Source organism: Dermochelys coriacea, chromosome 1 (assembly GCF_009764565.3).
Source record: "Dermochelys coriacea isolate rDerCor1 chromosome 1, rDerCor1.pri.v4, whole genome shotgun sequence".
NCBI lineage: Eukaryota > Metazoa > Chordata > Testudines > Dermochelyidae > Dermochelys > Dermochelys coriacea.
Genome location: NC_050068.2, coordinates 224,666,918 through 224,675,722, shown reverse-complemented (window position 1 = coordinate 224,675,722; position 8,805 = coordinate 224,666,918). Strand labels below are relative to the sequence as shown.

The 8,805-nt window shown below is 41.1% G+C and overlaps 1 long non-coding RNA gene across 1 annotated transcript; it reads left to right on the top strand.

Moving 5' to 3' along the window:
* Positions 1-1,426: 1,426 nt before the first annotated feature.
* On the top strand, positions 1,427-8,805 carry LOC119858223. Its single transcript, XR_005293830.2, has 3 exons — positions 1,427-2,167; positions 4,999-5,060; positions 8,583-8,805. It is a non-coding gene; the product is annotated as an uncharacterized LOC119858223 (long non-coding RNA).

The window sequence follows — 8,805 nt, the reverse complement described above, 5'->3', positions numbered from 1 at the left end:
TACTCCTCCTTCCACCCTCCCTCAGCCTCTCCCCCAAAGCCAGCAGGGCTTAGAGAGGGCAGGCTGAGGTGACTGGGGCTGGAGGTCCAGGACTCTGGGCAGCTGGTGCTTGGGCCAGCCATCAGGCCAGGGCTCCTCTGGTCAGGGTGGGGGGCTTGGGGCTCTGGCAGGAAAGGGGTGTGGACTGGGAAGGGCCTCACACAGAAGGGGCAGGGTCAGTGGCTAGCCTCCCCAAACAGGGGGTTCGTGCATCACCCATGCCTACTGGGCCTGTCCTGTAGTAGGTGACTTCTGGGTACTCAACCCCTCAGACAGAGACAAACACCTACAAGATCTCTATCATGCATTCCTACAACTACAATACCCACCTGCTGAAGTGAAGAAACAGATTGACAGAGCCAGAAGAGTACCCAGAAGTCACCTACTACAGGACAGGCCCAACAAAGAAAACAACAGAACGCCACTAGCCATCACCTTCAGCCCCCAACTAAAACCTCTCCAACGCATCATCAAGGATCTACAACCTATCCTGAAGGACGAGCCATCACTCTCACAGATCTTGGGAGACAGACCAGTCCTTGCTTATAGACAGCCCCCCAATCTGAAGCAAATACTCACCAGCAACCACACACCACACAACAGAACCACTAACCTATCCTTGCAACAAAGCCCGTTGCCAACTCTGTCCACATATCTATTCAGGGGATACCATCATAGGGCCTAATCACATCAGCCACACTATCAGAGGCTCGTTCACCTGCGCATCTACCAATGTGATATATGCCATCATGTGCCAGCAATGCCCCTCTGCCATGTACATTGGTCAAACTGGACAGTCTCTACGTAAAAGAATGAATGGACACAAATCAGACGTCAAGAATTATAACATTCAAAAACCAGTTGGAGAACACTTCAATCTCTCTGGTCACTCGATCACAGACCTAAGAGTGGCTATACTTCAACAAAAAAGCTTCAAAAACAGACTCCAACGAGAGACTGCTGAATTGGAATTAATTTGCAAACTGGATACAATTAACTTAGGCTTGAATAGAGACTGGGAATGGATGAGTCATTACACAAAGTAAAACTATTTCCCCATGGTATTTCTCCCTCCCACCCCACCCCCCACTGTTCCTCTGATATTCTTGTTAACTGCTGGAATTAGCCTACCTTGCTTGTCACCATGAAAGGTTTTCCTCCTTTCCCCCCCCTGCTGCTGGTGATGGCTTATCTTAAGTGATCACTCTCCTTACAGTGTGTATGATAAACCCATTGTTTCATGTTCTCTGTGTGTGTGTATATAAATCTCTCCTCTGTTTTTTCCACCAAATGCATCCGATGAAGTGAGCTGTAGCTCACGAAAGCTTATGCTCTAATAAATTTGTTAGTCTCTAAGGTGCCACCGGTACTCCTTTTCTTTTTATAGAAGAGCAAAATTATCCAGTTGCAGGAACTTAGGTGGCAGCTGAGCAGATGTTTTGTGGATCACCGTGATGCCTAAAAACAGGTCTTAGGTGCCCAAGTACCTTTGTGGATCCAGGCCTTGAAAGACACACACCAGGAGTATCCCATCAATAACAGCCCATCTCTTTTTTGTTAGCGTTTAGTTTAAGAAATCCTCATAAATGGATAATGAAAAGCCAATTCTGTAATGCTGTTGCAGATGGGCAGAGGACAGATTAAGGCAGAATCCTTATGTCTAAGGGGTGCCTGATACTATGGTGAGTCAGTAAGAAATCCTGAGTCATTCACACTTTATATCAAGGGTGCGTTTATGAACCGTTTATAAAAGATTAATAATTAATGAATATCATAGGCATATTAAAGGCATGAAAAGTTATTATAGATAGTTACAATCTATTGATCTGTTGGCCTCTAACAATTGACTAACCATGTATTAAAAACATCAATTAATCATTTATTAACCCCTTATAAACTATTTATAAAATGGACCCTTAATATAAGGTGTTGGGGAATTGGAATAAAAATAATACTTAGAGCTAAGTATTATACAGCACTTTTTATGCATGGATCTTAAAACACCTGACTAAGGAGAGTAAATAGCATCATTCCCATGCTACAGGTGGGGAAAACGGAGGCCCAGAGAGGTGACATGGGAGGAAGTATCATGGCAGAAGATGAGAAGTTGAGATCTTACTGAATCCAGGTACCATTTAATCTTTATCCTCCCATACTAGTCAGGCTGATTGGGTGGGGTGGAGTGTGGGGGACTCATCAGTGTACATGTAGCACTGCAGACAGCACATATATCGGGCATAATTAAAACCTGATATAAGCAAGTGCAACTCCTTTGAAATTAGTGTAGTTGCACCTGCTTATGCCAGATCTGAATTTGGCCTAAGCTGTATATTGCTGCCCATAGATACATAGAACTAAAAAAGAGAAAGCCCTGACAAGCCCCTTCTCCCAGTTCGAGCAATGCAGCAAACCCATGGGAACAGGACTGCCTCGCAAACCAATGAAGCAAATGTCCAACCATGTCCAAGACGAGGGAAAATTAAATTAATTGGTGTTATCATTTCTTTTGCTGCAAATACAGGACCAAATTTTGAGATGGTGTAAGCATTTGCCACATCATTGAAACTAATGGAGTTACCACTTACATCAGCTTTGAATTTGACCCACAGAACTCAGTTACTTGAAAACAAAACTTTGCGTACAATAGCTATAAGCTAGTGAAAACTCTGCCCTTGACTCTTAGTTAGACCCCCTTAGTGAAGGGGATGAGTTATGTTTACTACAAGGCAATTCAAATAACAATGATGCAATTTATAATGATCTATTCCACAGCATTTGGTAGGTTGAAAAAAGCTAATTCATAAAGACATGTTAACTCACCGAATGACTTGATGGGATAATAGTCCTCCCATTAAGCATATAGACCTAGGGAGGTGGTGGAATCTCCTTCCTTTGAGGTTTTTAAGGTCAGGCTTGACAAAGCCCTGGCTGGGATGATTTAGTTGGGGACTGGTCCTGCTTTGAGCAGGGGGTTGGATTAGATGACCTCCTGAGGTCCCTTCCAACCCTGATATTCTATGACCTGGATTTTATATATAGTTTGTTGTTTAAGAGATAAAGGGCCAGATATTCAGAAGAGCCAATCATTCATAACTTCAGCTGGGAGTCAATGGCAGGAGCTCAATGCCTCTGAAAATCAACTCCTGAACTAAGGCCAACTTAATCTAAAATTAAGTTGGCCAAATAGAAGAGACTGAAAGGCTCAGGAGATTGCTAATAGAAGACATGGAACCTTTTAGCTCCAGTGACTGGTTACAATCCACCTTGGATTCCTAGTGACTACAGCTGGTTGAAAAATATTTCCCCCCCCCCCCCAAAAGAAAAATTTCCATTTTCAGCAGAAATTTGCAAAATGAAGAATTTTGACCGAAACCAAAATATTTCTATTTGGAAATGCTGTTGCAGTGCCCATTGGAGCTGTAGTTCGGTTCCCACTCCGTATTGGCCAGGCTCATCTGCTCTCCCTAGTTTGGGGTGTTCGTTTTTTCTATGAAAAAATCTAAATTTTCTGTTGTTTTGGGGAAAGTTCCTGCAATGTTGTTTAATTGAAAACCCAATTTTCTGTCAAAAAACAGTTTTGATGGAATATTTTCAACTTTCCCTAATAGTGACCAAAAGTTCTTCCAATATATTGGCTGCCTAATGGCATATATGAAACTCTTAGGTAATGGAGGAGTTCCTAGTGAACAGGGTGTCCACAACTTAAAGAAAAACACCTTTGTGATTGACACTACCTAATTTGCCCTTTCATTTAAGACCAAAGAATGAATGGACCACAGAGACTGAACTGTTCTTTCACCCCCATAGGTGTTCCCTCACAACACAGCTGAGAGATGTTTGTGAGCAGTGTTTTAGGCATGCTACCTAAAGTTACCCGTTTTGAGGGACATTGCCCATTTTAGTCCCAAAGTTCTTTCTACCCAAAGTGAATGTAATGCCCCCTCATTTATTGATGAAAATTATTTATGTCAAAATAAAGCATCATGAAATGGAGATTGCAGAAAGGGCCATTTACATTAATGGAGTGAATCTATTTACATTAATGGAGTGAATCCAGCAGCATTTTATACTTCCTGCTGAATTATTTGTTTGTCTCTCTTCTTGGGTCCTTGTCACACTTTGTAGCCCATGTTTGAGCCATGGCAGGGTGAGAGTTGCAGCTGAAATAGTCTCCAGTGCTGTCAAGCCATCATCTTTCATTAATGTTAAACTGACAGAAAATGTAAAACAAAGAAACACAAATACTGAAAAAATTCTTCTTGCCCGGTAACGTGAAGTCACCTTTGTTAGTCTCTAGTTATGAGTTTATCCTTTTCACTAGAAGCTTTTCAGGTAAACTCTAAATACACAGGTTTCAGAGTAGCAGCTGTGTTAGTCTTTATCCACAAAAAGAAAAGGAGTACTTGTGGCACTTTAGAGACTAAAATTTATTTGAGCATAAGCTTTCGTGAGCTACAGCTCACTTCATTGGATGCATTCAGTGGAAAATACAGTGGGGAGATTTATATACACAGAGAACATGAAACAATGGGTGTTACCATACACACTGTAACAAGAGTTATCAGGTAAGGTGAACTATTACTAGCAAGAGAGCGGGAGGGGGAAAAAAACCTTTTGTAGTAATAATCAAGGTGGGCCATTTCCAGCAGTTGACAAGAACCTCTGAGGAACAGAGTGTGTGTGTGGGTCGGAGGGAATAAACATGGGGAAATAGTTTTACTTTGTGTAATGACCCATCCACTTCCAGTCTTTATTGGAGCCTAAGTTAATTGTATCCAGTTTGTAAATTAATTCCAATTCAGCAGTCTTTTGTTGGAGTCTGTTTTTGAAGTTTTTTTGAAGAATTGCCACTTTTAGGTCTGTAATCAAGTGACCAAAGAGATTGAAGTGTTCTCCGACTGGTTTTTGAATGTTATAATTCTTGACGTCTGATTTGTGTCCATTTATTCTTTTATGTAGAGACTGTCCAGTTTGGCCAACGTACATGGCAGTGACTGTCACAGAAAACTTGACCCTTAAAGGTTTAGTAATATTGCTGTATACTGCTGTATAATATTGCTCGGCTATATTTGGCTTTTGCACTGGTAGCACCAAACGAGGGGTGGCTGGAGGCATTCTGCCTACAGAGTGCTGAGGCAGATAGAATGCCCCCAGGGACTATAGGAGAAGCCTGCTCAGAAAAGGCCCTTGCACCTCCTATGCACAAACACAGTATACTTTAGATTTAAGGCTAGCTTCTTACAGCTAGCCTATAAGTTGGAACAGTAAAGTAAAGCTCACAGTGAAAGTGTGGAGCTTTTTGCTGCACTTTCTATTAAAGTTGATGATACAAATAAATCATGTTACATGTGAATTCATACAACCTCGATAGAAGAACTGTTAATAGTTCCATTGAAGTCAGGCCCAACGTAAGGGGCTTGCCATCTAGGATTTTAAAAAAGCTATTGAATAGAAAGCTAATGGTACAAGAAAACACAGGGCACAATAAAAGGCATACAACTGTTCCTTTAATTTATGGGGGAGGTGGCTTTGGGAGGAGTCTCGCCTTGGGTGATTGAAGAATTTACTTGATAACTCAAGGACTGTTGGGTTTAGATTTTTTTTTTTAATAGAACCCACATTTGGGCCCTAAAGTAGCTGAAGCTGTTCCTTTAAGGCCTTTAAGAAAAGGTTCCTTTAAGAAAAGGTTCGCCAGCCCAATAAAGCAGTAGACGCATAGCTACGCAGACAAACCTTCCTAGCGTCACCAGCAAAAAAGTACTTTTTGCAAGTATAGCTTATATCGATTTCTTGAGTGAAATAAGCTTTACCAGCCTACGCACTTTTATGCTGGTATAAACTGTGTCTATGCTAAGGGTTTTAGTGGCATGGTAATGTAAAAAAAAAAAAAATCAATCGATCCATCCCTAACTGTCATTGTTATAGCAGCAGAAGTTTTAAGTGTAAACCTGCCCTCAGTTTCAAAATGGTGATGTGGTATTCCAAACTGTGAAATAATAGTGGTGTTAGATATTTTCCTTGTCCTTTCAGTTTAATTTTACATTTTTGGGGGATGAGGTGGGCGAAATACATCCAACTGTATTTTATTTTATAACAAACAGTTAAAAATGAAGAATGTTGTGGTTTCAGACCCATTAGTGAGCTTCTGTAGCTTGAAAATCATTTTGATTTTTAAAATTATATCTAGTAGCCCGTTAGTTCATCCTGTGGTTTTAGTGCTTGGAGGTAGATTCCCCTCCCATCATTCAAAGCAATAGAGCAAGTTAGAAAAAACCAGTCCCCCTGCCTGTGGTTAGTGCAGTTACTATTATCCTTCAGGATTTGTAATACTTTGAGAATTATTCTCCATACACAGATCCACAACTCTGTGCATTAGCACAATACACTGGAATGTCTCATCATTGGGGATCCACAGATTAAGGATTTGTTTGGTATGCATTGACAGATAGAGCTGCTGTTACAGTCTGTCTCATCAATGTGCCACAGATAATGGGGCTGTCTCATGTACTTCCATTCATTTGACCTCAATGAAAGAACTGTTAAGAGTTGCACTGCAGCGAGACCCAATGAGAGTTGAATAATACTGCCTCATGGCCTTCCATTAATGGAGATGGTATGATCTCAATGGAAGAGCCATAATGACTCCATTTAGACTGACGCCTTTAATGAAACTACTGTTTGAAAGAACAAACCAAGGGATTTTAATCCAGCAAATCAATGTTAAAATAACACTGTGGGATTGACCAGACCTGAGTAGCTACCATGGAAACCCTGAAGTCTGAATTTCCAGGTTTTGCGGTAACTAAGTCTGACACACAAAAACCAACAAATGTTGATGTTTCATGGAGAAACAACTTACTTAGAGCAACTTCTCTTTATGAGCCAATATGTATATTTTATTTGTCTTCCCTCATTTTGAAGGCCTGCTGCTATGGAAGTCAATGGGAGTTTTGCCATTGATGTCAATGGAAATAGGATCAGACCCTCAATTCCTAGGACTATTCCTTGCACATACAATTGTTTAACACTGAAGTCAATTGGATTTCTAGGGGTGCATGAAACATGTAATATGTTCCTAAGGAAAACAATTCTGTTTTCATAGAATTAAAAAGCAATAAAAAGAGGACGAGAAATATATGAAGTATGTGACGCTTGCAGAAATACTTGCAAAGAGAGGCATTCCCCCATGCTATGGTGGGATCCCTTTAAATATTGTAATCTGTGGCTAGAATGCATATGTACCACCACTCCCTGCTGGATGGAAGCAGAGTTTCTCAAATGTGTGTCATCAGCCTTATCTTGCTAAGAGCTATTATTATTTCTTTGTATTGCAATATTGCCTAGAATCCCATCATGGATCAGGACCCCACTGTACTAGGTGCTTTACAACACAGAACAGAGACAGTCCTTGACCTAAACAGCTTGCATCCAAGAGAGACTGTCCTTTTAAATCTTATGGTAGAGTCCTGAGATTTTGGAGTAGGAGGATTTGGGTTCTATCCTCTTGCTACTAATAAGATCTGAGTGACTCTGCAATGCAGCATAGTGAGAAACCTGAAGTCCTGGGTGGCACGGTTTTGTTGAATTATGATTTGAACAGAATTTTGATGGTTAATGTATAACACTGAAAAAACCCCAATTCACCAAAATCCAGCTAACCAAAATTCCTACCTAACTGAAGCCATGTGGTGGCTGTTGGAGCAGTATTGTTCTCTACATTTCACTATGAGCTCCCCATACCAACACACAGAAGAATTGCTGGACAGCTACCGTGATGCTGGTTGGCAGAGGGAAGTCTGTATTCTGATTCCCAAAGCCTGGAATGCAGCAAAGATAGATGCCAGCGGTTTTGTAGATAATCTGGCTGTAAAAGGGCCATATTAGTCTGAATGCAGCTCTTCCAAAGTTGCCCAGTCTGCCAAACCAGATGACAGCCTCTAAAACAGGCTCTTAACATATTTTGCAACCCCAGTTTTTCAAAAGGTCTGTAGTGCTTTTTTCTGCCATCATTGGCATTGCATATGGAGACTGGATGTCCATTTTATTGCCTGAAACCTCTGAAAAGTTAAATAGGGCTCAAGAGGCAGTGTAGGATAGGCCTTCTAACAAGCACACAAATAAGGTCTCAAATAGTTGGCATGCCCTTCAAGCAGCCTGGTGCAGTAAGATGAGTCAATGAGCTAGAGTTGTAAAGCAGTCCCTGAGACAGTTGCAATCCAGAATCTCAATCAGTGATCATTATGCGAGTCCCCATTCAGAAATCCTTTGGCTACTTTTACTTTAGGCTTTTGAAAGCGTGTATAGTTAATAAGTATTTGAGCCCTGTCTGAGTGTCTTTGTGGAGTGCCTCTAACCTTTGCTTCGAACAGTTTTACCAAGTTCTGTTGCAATGATTGCTACAGGATAACATGTCTATGTTGATAGCATATGAATTATTACTATTCACGGGGTGTGTAGTGTTGTACAAAACGAAGACGCCATCATCCCTGCAATAACCCACTCCATCGTTCTTCTGTTTTTCCTCCTCTCCCCCTTTTCTACAGGAAAACAAATGTCTACCTCATGTTCTCTTTGAGAGAAACTGGCCAGTTAACCTGATTGAACTCAGGCACCATCTTACACGCCTTGGAGTTAAAAATTCATTGGAAGGAAGTATCACTTGTTTGACACCTATACTTGTGGTGTGGAAGCATAAAGGGACTGATTCTCTACACCACTATCCTAGTTTTACACTGCTACAGATGCACTGATTTATCTGGAAATAAC